The sequence below is a fragment of the Gymnoscopelus braueri genome (assembly GCF_963280865.1).
Source record: "Gymnoscopelus braueri genome assembly, chromosome: 23".
In the NCBI taxonomy this organism is placed as follows: domain Eukaryota; kingdom Metazoa; phylum Chordata; class Actinopteri; order Myctophiformes; family Myctophidae; genus Gymnoscopelus; species Gymnoscopelus braueri.
The window spans coordinates 36,396,490-36,419,546 of record NC_137625.1 but is presented as its reverse complement, the minus strand read 5'-3'; the positions used below and the strand labels follow the sequence as shown (position 1 = coordinate 36,419,546).

Here is a 23,057-nt window from a genome sequence, read left to right as displayed (position 1 = left end):
TGATTGACTCACACTGTATTTGTTATTTTATTTGTTATCGCTTGTGACACATACTGTAGCCTAACGTATTCACTAACGAATCAACTGTCTTTTTCTCTCATTAGGTCTCCGGATATGAATCCAATTGAGCTGGTCTGGAAGGATCTGAAGGCGTTTGTCAAAGGCGAAGCAAAACCAAGAAATAAAGAAGAACTTAGAGCTGCAATTCTGACATTTTGGGAAACAAAACTGTCTGTGGAACGCTGCAACAAGTACATTAGTCACTTGCATACTGTTTGCCGTGACGTAATCGCAAAAGGTGGACGGCCTACTGGGAAATAAATCCAGTAGTAGTAGAACAGTGTGTTTTATATTCTAATACTGTATGCTGTAATTTGTGGGAGGATTTTATTCGACAAAGAAACCTAAATGAACTGATACTGTTTTTTACTAGGGGTCCATCATGACCCATTTTTTATGTACATTTGATGCTGAAGATTTTTTATTTTTTATTGTGCGGCTTGAACAGGCAAATTAAATGCATACTTTTTCAATGTAGATGCTTGTGTGGGAGGATTTTATTCGACAAAGAAATGTAAACAGCACAATTACATTTATAATACTGTACTTTGACTTTCCATTGTTTCCATTGTGTTTCAAAAATAAAAGTTTCAATTGCCCAATGTGTTTGGTTTATAATTATTCATTATATTTAGTTCATTATTAAACCAGTGTTCAGTCAGTATAATAATTACTAGGCCTACGATATCAATATCTTTGAATATATCTCGTTTTCAATTATATTATATGTGCACTCAGCACGGTAAGGTGTTGTTTTGCCCTTATATGTAAAATACGTGTAGGCCACTAATGAGCGTCCATTATTATAAGACATTAACAAAAGAGTAGCGTACAGACACTTGATTAATGAATTTGCCATGCAAATGTAGTCCTTTCATACTTAAATATGAGTCAATGTACATTGCATAGTTTGCATTCCATTCTAAAGTACCCTACAATGCATTGCAATGTGTTTGGTTTATATTGGTCTGTAAACCCAGCTTGTCCCTGTGCAACATTAGCAGCCTCTCATGTTGCCTTTGTTTTCAAGTGGGGCTCATTTGCATTCGGCCGAATTGTTAATGAGTGCATTAAAAACCAGTTTAGCCGTCAATCCGGTTCTGGCCCGGTCAACGTTAGACTCCACCAAACGCCACTGGTCCTGACACACACACACACACACGCACGCACGGAGTATTGATTGAATACTTTATTAACAGTTGTCGAAGAACGAGAGAGAGAGAACGAGAGAGAGAGAGAGATATATATATATATATAAGAATCATTATAATTATAATATACTATATACTATATATATTCCGCCAAAAAGCTGAGGAAGAGGCGAAGAGATGTGTGTGTGTGTGTGTGTGTGTGTGTGTGTGTGTGTGTGTGTGTGTGTGGGTAGGGACTTGGCTTATTTGGAAGTTCATGACTGGAAGAGTTCATGGACATTCCCAACCCCCCACTCACATGCAGTCGGGCAGGCCATTGTATTTTACTCTGTCTGTCTGGCTGTCTGTCTGTCTGTAGTGTGAGAACTGAAGGGTCAAGAGTCAAACTGACACACATTTACGTTGGGAAAACTTAAACATTATTTTTATAGGGACTTTTTACTAATGGTGTTCGAAACGAATATACAAATAAAACATCAAAGTTTGATTTATTTGAATTTTGAAAAAAGGTTCAGTTGTCCCAACTTCAATATGTTTTAATTTTGACTTAATTAGTTGTACTTGAATTTTAACTTAATTATAAAGAAAATACAAAACACTGCCAATATATTAAGGCAGTGTTTAATTTATCCCCGTTCAGTATGCATTGGAGTTGACATAATGACTCAAAGGACGCAAATTATTAATGTAAAAAAAAATGGACCATGTTCAGCTTCAACAATCCCTGCTACATGGCTGGGTATTTCGTATTTAGAGAGATTTACCAATAGAGAAATTGTATGTCTCCTCGGAACCGAAACCAGTGAAAGGAGCCGATCTACAAGCTCAGAAACACGTTGCTATCTGAAATGTTTTGAGATTGTAGATCGGCTATTTTCAGAATGAAGTATATCATACATTGAAAAAACATACTCTCAATTAAGCATTTCATGTTATCATTTGCAAATGAATTCATTGATAGTCATGTTGTTTGCATTGCGCTTCAAATGAAGTCTGCCTGAAGTGAGCCTTGAGCTGGCAACCTTCAGGTTGCGAGGCACACGTTTAAGCGAGAAGCTATTGGACCGATAGATCTGAAGTGGTGAATAAGCAAGTCAAAGAGATGATACAGAAAGAAGACCATGCAATAAACATGAGCATTTTAAACCGTCACTAACCGTAGAGAGAGAGAGAGAGAGAGAGAGAGAGAGAGAGAGAGAGAGAGAGAGAGAGAGAGAGAGAGAGAGAGAGAGAGTTGGATAATACAGCACCATGGGTTTAACGAGACATCAGCGCAAAATGAAAATGCGACGTTTATTAAACGTGCTGTCACAGATGATCCAATCATCTTATAAAAAATTTAAGCATATGCCAAGATAACTGAGAATATATAGCTGATGATGAGCTAAATATATTTGTTTAATGTCGTAGTTTTTATTTTTAAACTTTATGATGAAAGCCGCACAGAGCTTTGTGCCTCGTCATGTATTGTTTCTATATTATAACAATGTGATCATAAAACTAAACTAAACTTGACAGCAATATGGAAAATCTTATAAATATATTTCATAGAATAACCGGTTAATAGAAATAACGAAATAACGGTTAAAAGGGGCAGATAGGAGCGTTGACGTTACTTTATTTTATTTATTTATTAATGCAGGAGCGCGAGGTAATAAATGTCACATGTGTACTGTATGCAACAGACATGATATCTCTCTGTCTTTCTAGGAAGTTAAGAGTTAAATATATATTTTAATTATTTAATATAGCAACATTAGGCTATTTCAAAATGCTTAATTATTTTATTCATCAGTGCCACTGAAACACCACCACAGAAATAAACAAACAAACAATTTGTCAATTCAAATGAGCTATGGCATGAGAAAAAATACGTTTACATTTTCCAAAGCAAGTGTCAAAACATAATACAAAAGTGTAAAGTAAAGTAGGCCTATGCTCTAGGCAGTGTGGACGGACAGACAGGCAGTAGACCGCTGCTGCCCCTAGTGGCACAGAGTGGAAATAAGTGGAAATAACACATGTCCTGCGTGACACGCATGAGATGCCAGAAAAAAAACGACAAAGTCAATAGGCAATGACTGTAGGCCCAGCTGGCCCCGCCAGACGCTAAGGCCAGTCAAAAAAGAAGGCTCGTGGCCTAGGCGCAAGACGCTACCTAGGCCCAGCTGGCGACAGGCCAGTCAACTGATTAGCCACCTAGCCCGCAAGACGCAGGGCTAGCTTACTATGCACGACATCACTCCGAGCCCGGTCCGTCCTACGGGAGCCAGGGTCTCGGAGGCACGGTGAGTAAGAACTGTTCTACCGCCTGGAGCCCAGCACTCGCTCCGTGAAGGGGGTGCTGGCTGCCACGTTCATGCAGTAGAACCTGGGGAATGTGGAGGGCGCCGACCAAGAGGCCGCCGTACAAATTTCGGACAAAGAGGCACCTCGCCATAGAGCCCATGAGGTAGCGAGGCCCCGTGTCGAGTGTGCCCGAACTCCCGTCGGGACTGGCTTGCCTGCCTGTCTGTACGCCTCTTGGATTGTTTCCACCACCCAATGCGAGAGCCTAGCCTTAGAGAGTGGTTCCCCAAGGCTGCTATGCCTATAACAGACAAAAAGCTGGTCTGTTGTCCTGTGGGCCTGTGTCCGCCGACAGTAAGTCCTCAGGGCCCTGACAGGGCACAATAAGGACCGCCCGCCCGACCCCGCTTCACCGCTTCCCTGCGGAGGGTTGAAGGGGTGCAGCTCAAAGGACTGACCGGCTCGGGACTTTGACCAGACCTTAGGGTGGAATGCAGGGTTGGTCCGCAGTACCACCCCCGCGTCGTCCGGCAAGAAGCGGCAGCACTCCTCATGCACCGACAGGGCATGCAGCTCCCCTATTCTTCTTGCGGACACCATCGCCAGCAAGAATGCCGTCTTGAGGGAGAGCCACTGCAGCCCTACTGTTTCCAGTGGCTCGAATGGCCCGTGCCGCAAGGCCGCCAGTACCACTTCCAGATCCCAAGGGGGGGCTGCCGGCCTACCCCGCAAGGGATGGTCCCTACGAGCCCCCCTAAGAAACTGATCAATAAGGTTGCAACAATCCACTGTCAGTTTCCGTGGTCCGACACGGCTTGCCTTTATGGCTGCCACCATTCCCCTCACAGTCGTAGGAGACCTGCCTGCCTCCAACATTCCCTGGAAAAACGGGAGGATGTCCTGGGCCACACAAGCGAGGGGATCCAATCCCCTCGCATCGCACCATGAGCGGAACGCTCCCCATCGATAGGCATACGCTGCCCTCGTCGATGGAGCCCGGGCTGCCAGCAAGGTAGCAACTACTGACAGGGGCAACCCCATGGCTAGAAACTCGGCCCTCTCAGGGGCCAAGCCCAGAGCCTGAGTCCCTGGGGAAAGGGATGAAAGAGAGTCTCGTGGGCTTGAGACAGGAGGTCCCTGCGCACCGGGAGCTCCCAGGGCTGACCTCGGAGAAGGGGTGCAATCGCCGAGAACCAGAACATCTGGGGCCAATTGGGGGCCACCAGGATGAGGCTCACCTCCTCGGCCTGAATCCTCTGAAGGAGTGGGTGTAGGAGGACAAAGGGAGGGAAGGCGTAAAGGAGACCCTGCGGCCACTGGTGTGCCATCGCATCTGTGCCCAGGGGAGGATCGTCCCTCTCCATAGAAAAGAAGCGCGGGCAATGCGTCGTCTCCCTGGAGGCGAAGAGATCGGCCACGGCGGTGCCGTACCGGCTCCAGATCTCGTGCACCACCTGCGGGTGCAGCCTCCACTCCGAGGTGAGGGGTCCCCCTCGGGAGAGACGATCCGCGGCGACGTTTTCCACACCCGGCACGTACATCGCCCTCAGGGACTTGAACCGGGGGTGCGCCCACTCCCATATTGCCCGTGCCAGTCTGCAAAGGCGAGGGGAGCCCAGGCCTCCCTGCCTGTTGACATATGCCGCTGCTACCGTGCTGTCTGTCCTCACCAGGACATGGCGGTCTCTCAGTACCCGCTGGAAGCGTAGAAGCGCCAGATATATCGCCCGCAGTTCCAGGAGGTTGATGTGCTGCGTCAACCACGGTGCCTGCCAAAGGCCGCTCACACCTTCGCCCTCGTGGACGGCTCCCCAGCCTACCAGGGAGGCGTCGGAGGACACCACCTGGCGGCGCAGTACCGGCCCCAGCGTGTTGCCCCTTGCCAGAGTGGTCGGCTGCTCCCACCAAAGGAGGGCCGATCGCAGCCTGCGTGTCACCAACACCATGACCCGCCGGTCCCTCTGCGGGCAAAGGCCCAGGCCCAGGAGGCAACGCTGCACTGGCCGCATATTCAGGAGAGCCAGGGGCACGACGTGCACTGTGGCTGCCATCAGCCCCATAAGGCGGAGGCACAGCCTCCAGGTCACCCTGACCCCCAGCCGAAACTGAGACAAGCAAGCCCTGAGGGCGGCCTGTCTCACCGGCGTAAGGGACAAGGTTCCTGCCCTGGCATCCAAGCACATGCCCAGGAACTCCGTGGATTGAGACGGCTGGAGCCTGCTCTTCTCCCTGTTGAGGCGCAGGCCCAGGTGCCCTAGATGTTGCAGGAGCCGAGCCATGTCGCTGCGGCACTGCACCTCCGAGCTGGCACACACCAGCCAGTCGTCCAGATAATTCAGGATGCGAAGACCCTCTCCCCGCAGAGGTCCCAGGACTGCGTCCATGCACCTCGTAAACGTGCGAGGGGCCAGCGATAAGCCAAATGGGAGGACACAGAACTCGAAGGTTCTGCCATTGAAGGCGAACCTGAGGTATCGTCTGTGCCCCTCCCATAATGGGATTTGGAAGTAAGCATCCTTCAGGTCGATTGTGGCGAACCAATCGCCTGGGAGGATGGCCTGTCGGACCCTCGGCACCGTCAGCATCCTGCAGCGCAGGGGTCTCAAGAATTTGTTGAGTCTCCGCAGGTCCAACACTGGTCTCAACCTCCCATCCTTCTTGGGGATGAGGAAGTAGTGGGAAGAGAACCCAGCCTGCTGAGTGGCTCGCGGCACTTCTCTGATGGCCCTCTTCACCAGGAGAGTGTTGATCTCCGCAGCCAGAAGCTCTCTGTGCTGCGCAACTGGCACCGCTGTGACGGTGACCGACCGTGTCCGTGGGGGCGGACGCAGGAACTGCAGCCGATACCCCTGGGTCATGGTGGAGACCACCCAGGGGTCCGCCCCAATCGTCCCCCAGAACAACCTCTGTTCCAGGGAACGGCAAGAGGGGGCTAAGCCCCCCCCACTGTCAGGACCGCGACGGGGGCTTGCGGGGCTTACGGCCCCGGCCCCGTCCCGAGCGCTGGCCGCGCCCAGCCTTGCCCCGCCGAGAGGCGTCCAGCTGGACCCTTAGGTCGTCTGGAGCCGCATAAGTCGGCCGGGTTGGTGTAGACCGAGGAGCCGCGGAGCCACGGTGCCCGTGGCGGAGGACCTTTGACATCTCCTGGGCACACCGGCGGGCCTCCTGGGCCTGCTGGAGCATTGTAGTCGCCGTTGGCCCGAACATGGCCGATGGCACCACTGGTAACTTAAGCAGACAGTTCCGATCCTCTGACTGTAGCTGCGACTGGGACAGCCAGAGGTGGCGCCTCGCCGCCCAAAGCGAGGCCAGGGCCTTGCCCGACGCCACTGCCTGCTCCCTAGCCAGCTTTGCCAAAAGTGAAGCCACCTGCTTTAACTCGGTGGCCAGGCCGGGGGTTCCACTGTCCAGCTGGCCGACCAGATGGCGCTGGTACAGGGCCAGGATAGCCCCTGTGTTAACCAGCTGGCCCTGGACTGCCAAAACACCGTGTATCCTGGTAAGCATGGAATCCATAGCCATTGTGTTTCTGCTTGGGCAGCTGGGCCTCCCCAGAACCGAAGTGGAGGGGGTGACCAATGCCCCCAAGGCCTGATCCATGGGAGGAGGCGGGCCACAGCCCATCCTCTCCCGACCCTCCACGCACGCCAGCCGTCTAGCCAGACCCGACCAACGCGGGAGGCTAGTTGGTTTCTCAAACTATATAATATATATCGGTATGTATTCGTGAACGTATTTATTTGTATATCTATATACTCATATAACAATACTCGAATATTTGTATACTCATATACCTAATATTCGCCCATTTATATATTCGTATATTAATACACTTACTCTAATGAGCAGAGCCAAGTGTCTCTTTATTTTTTTTCACTTATATACCGTGAAAGTATTTATTTGTATATTCATATACTCAAACAAGTCAGTGCATTGCAACGAGAGGAGTGACGGCCAGTAGAACTCCTGACCTAGCGCCACGCTGCCCTCTTGTGACCTGTGGGGCACAGTGCAGCCCTCTTCTAGGACGCACCTAGGCCCCTCCCCCTACGCTGACGCCTTGCACAGCGTGCTGCGTCAACGCGGAAGTAACAGAGTCACGCTGCCACTGTTTGTTTGTTGTTTTTTTTTTTTTTTCCCACTTGGCTACGCCGAGGGCTTTTCGGACCGCGGCGGTGATGACCACCGGTAGTAGATGGCCCGGAGGTCCGCCGACTAGGTCAGCCTCGCTCGGGTTCTACGGTCCGGTACCGCGCCGTGGCGGCGTTGCCGGCGATACAAGCACTCAACCGCTACACGGGGTTGGCCCACTTGATCGCTCCAGCAAACCAGCGGCCGTCCCGGTCCGCCCTCCGACTGTGTCAGATTCGGAACCAGGCTGCAGCCGCGGCGATGGCGATGCCGGCGACCAAGCGTTCGGCCGACAGACGGCTTCCCACTTGGTCCCTCGAGCAGAACAGCAGCAGCCCTGATCCGCCCTCCGACTAGGTCAGATTCGGAACCAGGTTGCACGCCGCTTCGCCAGGAATGTACTTTTGGTGTGAAATATGACAGCGAAGCGTCCTGAGAGGAGCCTCGCAAGACCTGCTCTCTACCAAAGGTAAGTGGACCACGCTGCCAAACACCCGTTCTGTACTGTTTTCGTCTTAATACTGAGCCCACAATGCGTCTGCACTCGTGGAAATCAAAGAATCAAAGTGGCTCTGCCTGGGTGGGGCTTAAATACCCCACTGATTGCAAATCAGGGCAGGGCCACCATATGTGGTGTGTCTTAAAGAGTATCCACGAGCACTGCCCCCGGGGGGACAGTTCCCGTAAATATTGAATAATATTTAGTGGAGAGCCAGTCTCGACCACGAAAGAGAACTGGCGTCAAGCTATACTTAAAGGGATAGTTCACCCCCAAAATTACTTATTTTCTATCAATTGGGCCGTTTCACACTGGATCCGTTTTCATTCAAAACGTTTCCCAGATCGAATGCTGGCCTGCATTCACATTGGCCAAGATCCAATCGCACCAGAGAACACATGCATATATACCCCCGATCCTACAGGTGGCGGCATGCACATAGTGTTTCCCCTGTGGACACAGACGTCATCAACTATGCGACAATGTTTTTGCTGGTCGCGCATAAATATAGGGTTGCGGCTGGAGAGCTATGCTGGGGAGGGGAGGCGATCTATGTAAGTGCACGGTCTTTGGGGAGCCTCGCCCCGAAGCGGGGAGAACGCACTGAGCGCTCAGCGCAGTGTTGTTGACGGACAATGGATGTACGCTTATGAGAAACAACACAAATAAAACCTGGTGAAACACTTGTGTGCATTAGCGCAAGATGAGGATACAGGAAACATTCAGTATAAATGTCCAGTTTGCTAACCTTCACAACTACTACCACTTTTGCATTTGAAACTTTAAATTTCTCTAAATATTATAAACTTTCACGACAGCTTAAGTACAAAAAAAAAACATTTATGAAAAGGCAACTATAGTAGCCTATACAGTGAAGTCAGACTGAATGATATATATATATATATATATATATATATATATATATATATATATATATATATATATGCACCCTGTGCTCTCCTTTTTCTCTATGAAGAAAAGTACAAGTACAGTTGACACAAACGCATTCCGCAACGCTGCCTGTCTGTTGTTTAATCTGCGCATCCGCGCATTACGTGCAGATCTCATCCTCTGGACTGCAAAGCCATAGCTGGTCATGTAGGAAGGTGTGCGATAGGATCGCGCTTGCCATAGTCTCCAAAGTAATAATAATAATAAGAGAAAGTTCACTTTTGGTTATTTAAAAAGAGTCTCCTTATTTTATGTATTAATTTATGATTTGTGGGTCCAGCACTGTGTGTAAAAAAGAACTGTGGGGACGTGCATCTCCTGCCTTTGTTCATATTTAAAATAAAAAAAATATTTTCCAATGCAAGATCTGTGTGGTTATCTGCTCTATATTGTAATATAAAAAATAGCAGATCAACAAGCTCAATGTGTCGCATTGCACCGCATTTTCAGCTTGTAGCTTGGCTATTTTTGCTACTTTTGTGTGACACTGTATGACAATAGGGCATTCATTTATGATGAAAAAGCATTACAAGTTGCAATATGGGATACAGGGTTTCTTCCTAACAGCAAAGATATGTAGTAGAGATGCGCGGATGGCCTCTCATGGTCATCTGAATCCGCATGTACAAATTAATTATCCACCCGTTATCCAACCGCAATAATTATTTTATCCAATTTAAATATCCGCACCAACCGTTTCTCCCGTATGTCAAAATATTATTATTTTCTGGTATTCCCCGTTAGTTTTAGTAGGCTATTAGTTGTGCGATGCGATCACAAAATGCATTGATTTAGCCTATGGAATGTCGGTGTGTCTTTTTTCTTTTTTTCAAACCGGTGCTGCGCTGACAGACGGCATCCAACATACAGGCGTCCAACACATGCGGCATCCAACGGTTGGATGCCGCAACGGTTGGATTCCAGCCTACAGAGTGCACTGCTCTGCTGTGCTACTGCTTGGTGTGGATATGTTACGGCCATGGTTGAACCCCTGTGGATTGATCTGCGACGTGTTTTTGTTGGCTGTTTTTGTCGAGTTTATATACCGTCACCTATTCCAAATAGCGGGCCACTTCCGTCTAATGGTACGCTTGCTTTCACATTGCAGCGTACCGTACCCGAAAACGCATGATCCGGATCCGAAACTGCCTCCGGAGGTGGTTTCGGGAACGGAAAATAGCAGATCTACAAGCTCGTAGCGAGCTTGTATATCTGCTATTTCTGAATAGCCAAAGAAATCTAAAATGACACAGATGCGTTCCCGGTCTTGAAGGGTTAAAGTAACTCACTCAATCCTGTGTTACTGACTTTGTAGATCTTTAAAGCGTGAAGAAGACTTGAGGATCCTGGCCAGACCACTGGCTTGCACTTGCTTCAGGACGTCAATTTGGGATGAAACACTGTACAAGGTTGAGAACAGAAGGCTGTCACAACTATAACATCATCGCCTAATCGCAATTATTTGAGATAGTCAACAATTCTTTTTGCATTATTGTTGTAATCGTTTCCATGTTGAAAAATGTTCATACATTTTCCAAAAATAGCAGAAATAGCTGATGAATTATTAAATATGTCAGTAATTACTTTGTATATTTTAAGTTATTTGTCATATCTGCCCTGTGCAATTTTGATTACGAAGCCTAAAAGGCAAACACAAAAAAAAAACATTGTTCATGTTCCAATGCCAAACACACAATTAAATCGTTAATCGCAATTATTTGAGTGACAATTAATCGTCATCTTAAATGTGTAATCGTGACATCCCTACTCTCTACCCATTTAGCCATAGACCATATTCACACGGCGGCCATATTGGAATTTAACATTGAAAGTGCCGCCACCCGGGGTGGCTACTTTCATTGACTTCATAGAAACATGGCCGCCGTGTGAATATGGTCTATGGCCGCCCCAAACGTACAGCAGCTGGAGACAAACCTGAGACGTTTTGCACAAACCATAGAAGCGGATGAGGTTCTTCTGTTTGAGAGACGGTCTTTTCAGGTAAGAGAAACCATTGCCTGGGATGTATTTATGTAAATACGGTTGATACAATGCAAGTTCAGGAGGGAAGACCACACCTGATAACAATCTCCTCCCCCTCGTAATCACCTCTAGTCGGCCTGATATCAACTCCTCCCAGTCTCACCTGATTGTAATCTTTTCCTTATCTCCTCCTCTCAAGCCAATCAAGGGTTTTATTTATAGCTTGCTGTGCTCGCCTGCATTTGTGCTCAGTTTCTTGCATCCCTCCACCATCCCATTCTCCTCTTCTCTATACAATGCATTCTTCTGCAATTCTTTTCTACATGTTGGGGGGGGGGGGGGTCCCCGAACATCAAATTCCTTGCAAAGTTGTGGACCCAAAAGCCCAAATTCCTCAGGGTTCATGCCCCTCAGAACAAACAAACCACACTATGGGACCTATTTTCGCCGGTGACTTACCCATTATCCCTAAACTTCTTTGCCATTTTTTAAAACATTTTCAAATAGATCAAATAGCCAATCTACATGCTCACATCGTGTCGATGTAGATCGGCTAGTGGGACTATTTGAAAATGTGAAAAAAATTGGTAAGGCACCGGCGAAAATAGGGCCCTATCCCGTACCCCCAAACGCCTCAGCTCCTCGACCCCTCTCCTCTCCATCCCTCCTGCCTCCTCTCTTACCTACCTCTCCATGTTTTCCAGCATTACATTATTACTTTTCTTATCTTCTTCAATACATACAACCCAAACTGATTCATTGTTTGAAGGTGTGGGTCTTTACTAGTGAAAAATGTATTTCTCTTGTGATGTTTTGCTAGTGGTTTAGTGTTATACACATACACATTGTGCTTTAGGTGATCTCCCACTATCAGCGCAAAGAAGAGTGCGATGTTCAGCAGCTTGAGAAGATCAGCAACATAATTAAACAGTTCCAGCTCAGGTGCAGGTAAGCATACCCTACAAATGTATAGCTTAAATTACTGTCACAGTGCAAGGCAGGAGTGTAGGACCCAGAAACAGAACAGACAGGCAGGAGCAGTGCGGCTTATATGCACATGGATTTATTATACAGACAGGTGGACAGAACTGGACAGAACACCAAGACAACATTTATAATCTAGCAGCGAAGATAAGGAACTGTGGGGTCTATACACACAGGGTTAACTGGACACAGGTGAACACAAGACAAATCAACACAGGGATTGGCTAGGAGATTAACAGGACACAGGTGGAGAAAACGAGTAATCACAGGTAGGTGAGACAAGACAGGTAGCAGTAACTAGGCAAAACAGGAAACACTAGGACAATACTACAAAATAAAGGTACAAGGCAACAGATCCTGACAATTACACTGAATGCCAGCCTGCTTGACTCATGTACTTGGTGATTCTGATTTTAGACTGGATTTATTTCAGGAGACTGGCAGCCTCCTTCCAAAGTATGGAGGTGAGGAACTCCAACTTTGCAGCCTTCATCGACGCCTTTACTTCCAACACATACGTCATGGTGATCATGTCAGACCCGTCCATACGTAAGTATAGACCTAAGAGTGCATATAACCGTGCATTGAATTGATGTATTATTATCATTAATATTATTGTGACTCATGCAAAGCATCATCATAATTCATTTATTATTTTACAGCATCTGCAGCGACTCTCATGAATATTCGCAACGCTACGAAACACCTTGAGAAGTTGGAGAGTGTGGATGGACCTGAGCACGGTCTGCATTATACCAACGCTCTGACCTAAAGGAATAGAGGGGATACACTCAACTAGGCCTGGGCGATATGACTTCAAACCATTACTCGAGTATTTAAAACTTTCACTATCGATTACCATTAATGAACAATAATAATTGTTTAAATACAGAAAATGGCTGATCTAGATCTAGAAACTCACAACATGTGACGATGCGACGCGTTATGAGTTTGTAGATCGGCTATTTTTGAAATGTTTGTAGTGGTTAACCAGGGTAAACAATTTAGCCGATTCTAAAAAGAAAAAATTGCCTGTCAACTTTTTGATACAGTATATTAGAAAAAATATTATCCACCCAAAAAACTTTCTTCTCGGTTATTAGCTTATAAGTTGGTTATTGGTTCAAACGAGCAGCACTCAATCACAATCAGTGGTGGAAAGTACTCAAATACTGTACTTGAGTACCATTTTGAGGTACTGTTACTTGAGTGGAATTTTTCCAATGGTCAATACTTTTACTTATACTCCACTAAAAAGCTATTACTTACTTTGTAGATGATATTTTTTTTTAAAAGCATCAACCCGATCGCCAGAGGAAACGTTCTCTTTGAACGTTTTTTAAATTCCGTGAATAGATAACTGGAAAACCCGAAATTCCGTGCATAGCCGCCTCGCATCTCCCCCATTGAGACTAAACCATTTCGGAGGCGCGCAGTCTCAAGGGAATTGTCGCCACGTAAGGGGCCACCGAGCGAGCTAAAGCGAGCGAGTTGCCGTCCCGAACGTTGCGACATTCCCTTGTGCCTACTCAGCGCCGTTTGAGTTATGTACCGATAGGCACAGAATCGTACATTTTGTTGTGGGGACTGCTCTGCTTCCGGGTTTTTCCGGGTTGCGACTGGTTAAGCACACCGTGGGACTCGCCGTACATATGCACGGAATTTCGGGGTTTCTAGGCGACTATGCACGGAATGACATGCACTGGATCCGTGCAATGTATACTAATTCTCTGGCGATCAGGCTGAAAGCATACATTTACCACTTTGGAAATAGCCGAACTACAAGCTTTATGAGTACTTTTACTTTTGCTACTTTGTTTTAATTACTTTACTTAATTAATACTTTTGTACTTTTCTCAAGCAAATGTTGAATAAATACCATTGTGGCTTTGCTACTTTAACTTAGGTTAAACCTAATAATAATAAGGGTAATAATAATAATAATAATAATAATAATAATACAAATCTGAGTTCTTCTTCAAACCCCTGATCACAATTATTGAGTTATTGTTTGAAAACCAGTTTTTGGTCAGTCTAATTTCTACAGTGATCAATCATATGTAACAGTGATGCTATTCTATTGAAATGTTTGTCCTAACAAAATATATTAAACTAACAAAATATGTTAGTTTAATTATTTAATAAATATTTGTTATTTTGTTTTAAAACTCTGGTCTCCCTCCCTGGTACTGTATTTGTCATGAAGGATTCATATTATTAGCCATGAGATTCCACAGTCATACTCTTACAGAGACTGGGTGCCTCATCTGAAGTGACTATTGCATTTAATTGATCATTTCCCCTGTAATAATCCTATATTAAAATTGGCTAATATGAGGACCGGCGGGCGGGCAGACCATGACCACGTCACTCTGACATCACCATAGACAAACCCGATACGCCCATATTTAGGCATATCACTATGATTCAGACATAATCATAAACATATCCGATATGCCCATATGTCCATATATGGGCATGCCAATATAGGGTATGGTCATACTAATGACATCAGGGATCACCACATATGGGCAATTGGGCAACAAGGAATTGAACCAACTACTTCCGCAGTCTCTTTTTCTTTAGTTCTGAATGAATCTCTCATAATCTAGCAATACACATGTTTATGATGCTATTATTAACACTGGTTAACATACTGGGATCTAGAATGCATTGTGGAAGGACCATGTCAGCAGACATGTTTCTTTATCCAGGTTGAAGACACATGATTTATGTTGGCTGACACTGCTGTCACATAACTTTCTGCATAATGAGTACTTTCTACTGTTGGTACTTTAAGTACATTTTGATACCAATACTTTTGTACTTTTACTCAAGTACATTTTGAATTCCGGACCAGTGGTCATCAATTGGTCATCAATATGTCCGTACAAGGACAAATATGTCCGCGGCAAAGACTTGTCCTTGGCAAATGTTCGATGTTGTTGCATGTCAGTCTTCAGGTTTTCTTCAGAATATGTATGACACTGATTTACTCTGACACTGGCACATTAGGGGTGGTTTCAGACTGGGTTCGTTTGAATCAAACCGTTCCCTAGTACGCTTGGCTGGCCAGCATTCACACTGGCCAAGATTCTAACGCACTCGAGACCATTTTCATTGAACAGTAATGGTAAATATGTGCCTCATGGGGGCGCTGTTGACTATGGGGCTTTGGGAGAGCGAATGTCATTCACAGAAGAAAAGTCACTCTAGAGTGAATAATAAAGTTTGACTGTGTTCCTGACGTTGTCTTGAGTTATAATAACAACAGATCAACAATACACAACCAAAGCAATGTGTGCACTGGTCTTTGAAACCTCGAAATGTAACGTCGCCTGTTAATATGATATTGGCGTCACGGACGCATCCTTGGTGTGACGTCACGGACTAATCCTTGGTGTTTTTATCCTTATAAATACGTTCGCCACACATGTGTTTTTTGTTTATTATTTTTCACGGCTTGCGCTACTCAAACACTAGCGGGATTATTATTTCTTGTCAACATTTAAGTAGAACTATGAGAAGGTATAACCCAGCTAAAATAATGTGTCATTATAAAAAATATATAAATGATATATGATTAGCAGTCCACTTCCTTCTCTTGGAACGGATGGATTCACACTGCCGCGTTCCGTTCACGACTCCGCAGCAATCGGACCCGAGACTACCTCCCAAGGTGGTTTCGGGTACGGTACGGTGATGCGTTACTGTTATGACCCTATAGGGTCATATTAGGCCTATGTATTTTTCTGTGTATATCTTTTCCCTCATTGGTGTGTGTGAATGAGTGACTGATTGATTACCAGCTGGCGTGAATGAGTGGTGTCTGAATGTGAGTGGTTGGCTACCAGGTGGACCCTACTGATGATTGGCTCCTGTGACCAGGCTCACACATAAAGCTGCCTGTCTCAGTCTCCCTGATGTCTTCCTCCATGCCAGTCTCCCAACCGCACCAGTCTAATGTTTTTAAGTGTTTTAGCCTGGCCAGTATTTTAGAAGTTTCAATGTTAACATAGTTAGTCTTGGTAAGGTAGGGGTGGGTGTCCTTTCTTTTGTGTTCTTTGTTTGATCAGATGTTTCTTTAGTTTATGTGAGGTAAGATATTTGTGCTTTGTTTTGGTTTGGTAAAGGTAAGAATAGGGTTTTGTTTTGAGTAGGATTTTATGTTCAGGTGCCCACCCTGAGGTAACTTATCCATGTTTTTTTGTAACTTGTAAAATAAAACTGTACTTTGGAGTTTTAAACTGGTGTTGGCTGTCTATATTTGGGAACTGGGTAGGAGGGAGTCCATTTTTGTGTTACACCTGGTGACCCCTAGGCCGGGTCGTAACATAAATGGGGGCTCGTCTCAAAGTTAATTTACAGTTTGTAAATTATTAATTAGTTTTGTTTGGGTTACACTGTTTTCTTCTTTTTGTGTGTGTGTTCTGAGTGATTGTTAATACTTTGGGTTGGCAGGTTTATATCGTGCATGTGTTTTTTTTCAGTTGAGTTTGTGCAGACTCCCACCTTTAGAAATAGGCTTATTGCAAACTGTTGTTGCTGTTCTCTAATGTCTATATCTCCGGCAGGCGGAAGGAAAGACTGTGTGTCACAACGTATGGAGAAGGGTATCCTGGCTGGTGGTACTTAACTAACCTGCAGTGGTGAGTGCGTCTGTGGGTTTAGGTGAGGATGTAGAGGTGTCGGCTGATGCGTCCTCCCTAACCCACAGCGACCATGGGAAGGGACAGGACGCTCTCACGCCCCATGGTTGAGCACGGTAGTCATTGTCTGTAGCGCTCAGTTTATGCTGGGGGGGACTCAACAGAGTCTAGGCTGGCCTTCCATCTCTGAGAGGTGGAGCTCCAAACAAGGAGCTGATGTGTAAGCATTAGGGCTAAAGCCGACAGGGTGTACCTGCCCCTCGGCCTAACACCGCCATGCACTCTAACCATTCTAGATTAAGCATATTGCTTTAGTGCCACCTTGACAGTAAATGCAGTTCATTAATATTTGTATCTTAGTGCTTCATCTGTATTAACTTGTGGTTCCACTCTAAATTGGTGGGTTCCTCAAAGTCTGCGCAAGCTTGTTTTCAGTCCTGTAAAACCTGCCAACCATACTTTTGTGAGCCCTCCTAGTTTTAAGACGTTGTACTTTTGTAGTTATTCTGTGATTCTGTGTGTCATGCTGTAGTTCATCATTGATGTGGATATTCTGTGATTCTGTGTGTCATGCTGTAGTTCATCATTGATGTGGATATTCTGTGATTCTGTGTGTCATGCTGTAGTTCATCATTGATGTGGATATTCTGTGTGTCATGCTGTAGTTCATCATTTCGTGAGTGAGGTCTCAGTGCAGACGTTAGGAAGAAGGGGATACGTGAGTGAGGTCTCAGTGCAGACGTTAGGAAGAAGGGGATACGTGAGTGAGGTCTCAGTGCAGACGTTAGGAAGAAGGGGATACGTGAGTGAGGTCTCAGTGCAGACGTTAGGAAGAAGGGGATACGTGAGTGAGGTCTCAGTGCAGACGTTAGGAAGAAGGGGATACGTGAGTGAGGTCTCAGTGGAGACAATAGGAGAGAAGGCGTCTCAGTGGAGACATATGGGTGGGGTCTCAGTGGAGACATTAGGAGGGAAGGTAGTCTCAGTGGAGATAAGGGAAGAGGTCTAAGTGGAGACACTAGGAGAGAGGGTTTAGTGGGGACATAGGAGGAAGGAGTTGAACTAAGCATGTTTTGTTTTTCTTTGAGTTGCGTGGCGTGAAATCAAAATTTCTTAGAGGAGAAATGTTTGATCTTAAGGGGGGAGGTGTTATGACCCTATAGGGTCATATTAGGCCTATGTATTTTTCTGTGTATATCTTTTCCCTCATTGGTGTGTGTGAATGAGTGACTGATTGATTACCAGCTGGCGTGAATGAGTGGTGTCTGAATGTGAGTGGTTGGCTACCAGGTGGACCCTACTGATGATTGGCTCCTGTGACCAGGCTCACACATAAAGCTGCCTGTCTCAGTCTCCCTGATGTCTTCCTCCATGCCAGTCTCCCAACCGCACCAGTCTAATGTTTTTAAGTGTTTTAGCCTGGCCAGTATTTTAGAAGTTTCAATGTTAACATAGTTAGTCTTGGTAAGGTAGGGGTGGGTGTCCTTTCTTTTGTGTTCTTTGTTTGATCAGATGTTTCTTTAGTTTATGTGAGGTAAGATATTTGTGCTTTGTTTTGGTTTGGTAAAGGTAAGAATAGGGTTTTGTTTTGAGTAGGATTTTATGTTCAGGTGCCCACCCTGAGGTAACTTATCCATGTTTTTTTGTAACTTGTAAAATAAAACTGTACTTTGGAGTTTTAAACTGGTGTTGGCTGTCTATATTTGGGAACTGGGTAGGAGGGAGTCCATTTTTGTGTTACACCTGGTGACCCCTAGGCCGGGTCGTAACAGTTACGGGGAACGGTTCGCTACGTTCACACTACCACAACATCTGCCATGTGGTCCGGGCGCACCCGGGACCATAGTGTGAAAGCGCCCTAGGAGTCCACTGGTACAGACGTTTTATACTTGTCAAGGACCCCCATAACTCTCAGAGTTAGAGACCACCATGTGTTTCCGGTGATATTATTGTCCGCTCGTTTGTATATCCGTGGCAATTATTATTTTTTTATGTCCACCACAAGCCAGCATGGTGATGACCCCTGTTCCGGACTTTTACTTGCAAAGGAGTATTTATACATTGCAGTATTGATACTTTTACTTGAGTAAGACATTTGGAGTACTTTTTCCACCACTGGACACATGCAATAAAGAGCAAACTGTGAGCCACGTTTCTCATGGAGTGCAGCCGTTACACAGAAGAATGAAAGAGGATGTACTGTATGCAGCGCAGCAGCAGTGTCAAGTGAGCCCACAAGTACCGTAATGTGGGCTCACCATTTGATATGTTCCGGCTCATTCTGTCATTTTCATTGTAAAAAAATTTGCAAATGTCTTTTCAAATCACATTAAACCAACACATTTTTCTTTTTTTAGGAAAATCAAACTTCTGGAAAGGCATCATTTTCAAGATGACACATATTCCCTCCCAGTTTATGGGCATTTTAAGCTCCTGGCATTTTAAGCTCCCGCCATCTTGAAAATTATGCTTTTACAGGAGTTAGATTTTCCTAAATTTTTAGTATGTTATTTAGCATACCCAATAGTAACAGAATCCATTGAAAATACCTTCTATACATTATTTGGGGTTTCGACCATATACTAACCTATCTAATATTGGATTCATTGCAAACAAACCACTAGGGGGCGATCCCAAATTGCTTGCAATGTTTTTTTTTAAAACCTTATGCCCATACCTAACAGCCTGCCAAAAATCAAAAACTCGTGGACGCCAACTTGACAATGATGCGTTTCTTTACGAATTCCCTCCCAGCTAGTACAACATTTTAACAAACCTGATAGGCCTTCATGCTTATAAGAGTATACAATTGTCATCTTGCCAACCCCATTTGTCACTGACCCACGTATTAATTTTAATTCAGTCTGATCAGAAGCAGCCCCGCTGAACATAACAATGAACGACCACAGGGAGAGATCAAAAGCAAAGGTTTCGAAGCAGAATCATGTCGGTATCAGGGTCACTATCACGGTCATTCCAGAAATGCGGAAGTGACCGTGAAGGGGATCCCGTCAAATGTATGCCATTTGGTCTGATGTGTCCCACAGGGAGTGAGAGTATGTTGGATAGATGTTGGATAGATAGAGAGACAGACAGACAGACAGAGACAGAAAAACAGACTGGTGACAGTGTGTTGAATTATAAATGTGTTGGATAGTGAAGTGTACTCCACATGCACTCTGCCTGCAGTGTGGGTGGTTCATTGATGCAAGCCGGCATCCACACGCTCGCACGCATTCATGCCCGCACACTCGCACGCACGAACGCAAGCACGCGCAAACACACACACACACACACACACACACGCACGCACGCACGCACACACGCGCACGCACGCACGCACGCACGCACGCACGCACGCACGCACGCACGCACGCACACACACACACACACACACACACACACACACACACACACACACACACACACACACACACACACACACACACACACACACACACACACACACACCTTTTATAGGGACATCTAGCAGAGAAACAGATCCCTGCTGCTGGAGAGTCTGGGTACAGAGAAAAGTGCGTGCGTGCGTGCGTGCGTGCGTGCGTGCGTGCGTGACCCTAAGGACATCCCAACTGTGGTGTGATGTGATCAATGCCCATATAGAGTGTTATCAGTCAAAGAACCTTCAGGTTAAAGAACATGAATCAATATAACATAATATATCATATTCAGCTCTCATATTAAGCACTAGCCAGTGGAAACCTTGTATATCCAAAACAGCAAGTGAATGCTCTGCTTCGTCATACAATAGTGTGGCACGAAAGTGGCGAAAACAGTCGATCTACAAGGTCACAACGTGTCGATTGTGACGCGATTTGAGCTTGTAGATCGACTGCTTTCTCCCCACTATTTTCCCTATATTTCCACCCTGACGGCAGCGATGTACTTTGTCCAGCACTGATTGTGTTGGAGAAGGAGAAGGGGAGGTGAGGCAGTTAGTGCCAGCTCATTATCGTTAGAATTATTAGTAGAGGAACATGTCAGAGGTTGAGGAGCATGGGAGCTGAATGTGCAACTATGATTCGTTAACAAGGTACTGCAACACACACACACACACACACACACACACACACACACACTCACACGCACACGCACACGCACACGCACACGCACACAAACACACACAAAAATAGCTTTTCTATTGTAAGGACCAGGGACAATCTCCTCTCACATTCTGTTGTACCTGTGGGCACACGTTTGGCCCTCACAAGTATAGTAATATAAGTAAGCACGCACGCACGCACGCACGCACGCACGCACGCACGCACGCACGCACGCACACACACACACACACACACACACACACACACACACACACACACAGAGAGCAGTATATGTGCTCATGATGTGTTGAACGCCAGCCCAGGGCTTTGTCACGAACACGGTTCACTGTATGCAAATGTGATATCATGGCTGTCGGGTGAAAACCTTGCATGTCCAAAACTGTTGAAATATTGAGATACAAGGTTTCTGCCCGACAGCAACAATATGTTACCAAAAATCCAGTAGACCAGTGGTTCTCAACCAGTGGTCTTCTGCCCGACAGCAACAATATGTTACCAAAAATGCAGTAGACCAGTGGTACTCAACCAGTGGTCCGGGGACCACCAGTGGTCCTTTGGGGGGTACCAGGGGGTCCCCAGCGAAATTAGTTAACATAGTGTCACAATCATTTTTACCACTTAGCTTTGGCTATTTAAAAATAGCAGATATAAAAGCTAATAGCGCGGCACCGAGTGCCGCGCTATGAGCTTGTATATCTGCTATTTTTGAAAATTCTTGAACATGTGTGCAAATCTTTGAATATATATATTTTGTAAAGCAAACATTTTTAACACAAATCCTTGCTTCTGGGGGTCCCTGGAACAAGACATTTTCAGATGGGGGTCCGCGGCCAAATGTAAATCAATTTAGGGGTCCTTGGCATGAAAAAGGTTGAAAACCACTGCAGTAGACTATTGAATGTAATGACACGTGCATAATGTATTATTTTCTTAGTGAAACATTTAGTATCCAGTGCACATGCAGCCCCATTCATTAGAAATGTAAACATGCATTTGTTGCTGCTACATTATAGTTGATAATTTTCTGTTCTGTGTTCCTCGCCTCGGTCAAAAGGCCAGATATGCGTAGATTGGGAGGCAGGAGGACTCTCCCTCTCTCAAAACGTCCTTGACCTGGCTTTGCATTTTTTAAATAGTTTTGCCTGCATTTACATGTTTAGGCATTCAGCTTGTTGGTGCAATGCCCTGCTCAAGGACACGTCCAAAGGACACTGTTGATGGATTTACACCAGTGTTTCTCTATGCCCGCAAAAATAAAGCTTACATTGTAATGGGGGGGGGGGGGGGCATTACAATGTAAGCTTTATTTGTATTTTCCATAGTGTATTGTGTGTTATCGTTTAAAAACATCTCATCGATTTCCAAATATCAGATTTGACATTAAACTGGCCTGTATGTGATTATTATGTAATTATTAGCCAGTATCATGTGAGTATCATGTCAGTATCATGACAGTATCATGACAGTATCATGTCAGTATCATGGTCAGATCATGGTCAGTATTATGTCAGTATCATGTCAGTATCATGTCAGTATCATGGTCAGTATCATGACAGTATCATGGTCAGTATCATTTCAGTATCATGGTCAGTATCATGTCAGTATCATGTCAGTATCATGTCAGTATCATGGTCAGTATCATGTCAGTATCATGGTCAGTATCATGTCCGTATCATAGTCAGTATCATGTCAGTATCATGGTCAGTATCATGGTCAGTATCATGTCAGTATCATGGTCAGTATCATGACAGTATCATGGTCAGTATCATGGTCAGTATCATATCAGTATCATGTATCATGTCAGTATCATGGTCAGTATCATGTCAGTATCATGGTCAGTATCATGGTCAGTATCATGGTCAGTATCATGTCAGTATCATGGTCAGTATCATGTCAGTATCATGGTCAGTATCATGTCAGTATCATGGTCAGTATCATGACAGTATCATGACAGTATCATGGTCAGTATCATATCAGTATCATGATCAGTATCATGTCAGTATCATGGTCAGTGTCATGGTCAGTGTCATGGTCAGTGTCATGGTCAGTGTCATGGTCAGTGTCATGTCAGTATCATGGTCAGTGTCATGTCAGTATCTCATATGGTGCCATTGACGTGTTTGACGTGTTTTACCACAACCGTTTTTGAGAAAAAAATTCAGTATCATGTCAGTATCAGGGTCAGTATCAGGGTCAGTATCATGGTCAGTATCATGTCAGTATCATGTCAGTATCATGGTCAGTATCATGGTCAGTATCAGGGTCAGTATCATGG

General features: G+C 45.4%; 1 long non-coding RNA gene and 1 pseudogene across 2 annotated transcripts in view; both read left to right on the top strand.

The window, feature by feature from the left end:
* Positions 1-23,057, top strand: part of LOC308079852 — a 247,187-nt gene that overhangs the window by 151,340 nt on the left and 72,790 nt on the right. The window lies entirely within an intron of this gene.
* Positions 8,048-12,820, top strand: LOC308079195 (ras-related GTP-binding protein A-like; annotated as a pseudogene). Its single transcript has 6 exons — positions 8,048-8,100; positions 10,397-10,490; positions 10,953-11,082; positions 11,921-12,012; positions 12,482-12,597; positions 12,711-12,820. The product of its transcript is annotated as a ras-related GTP-binding protein A-like (transcript).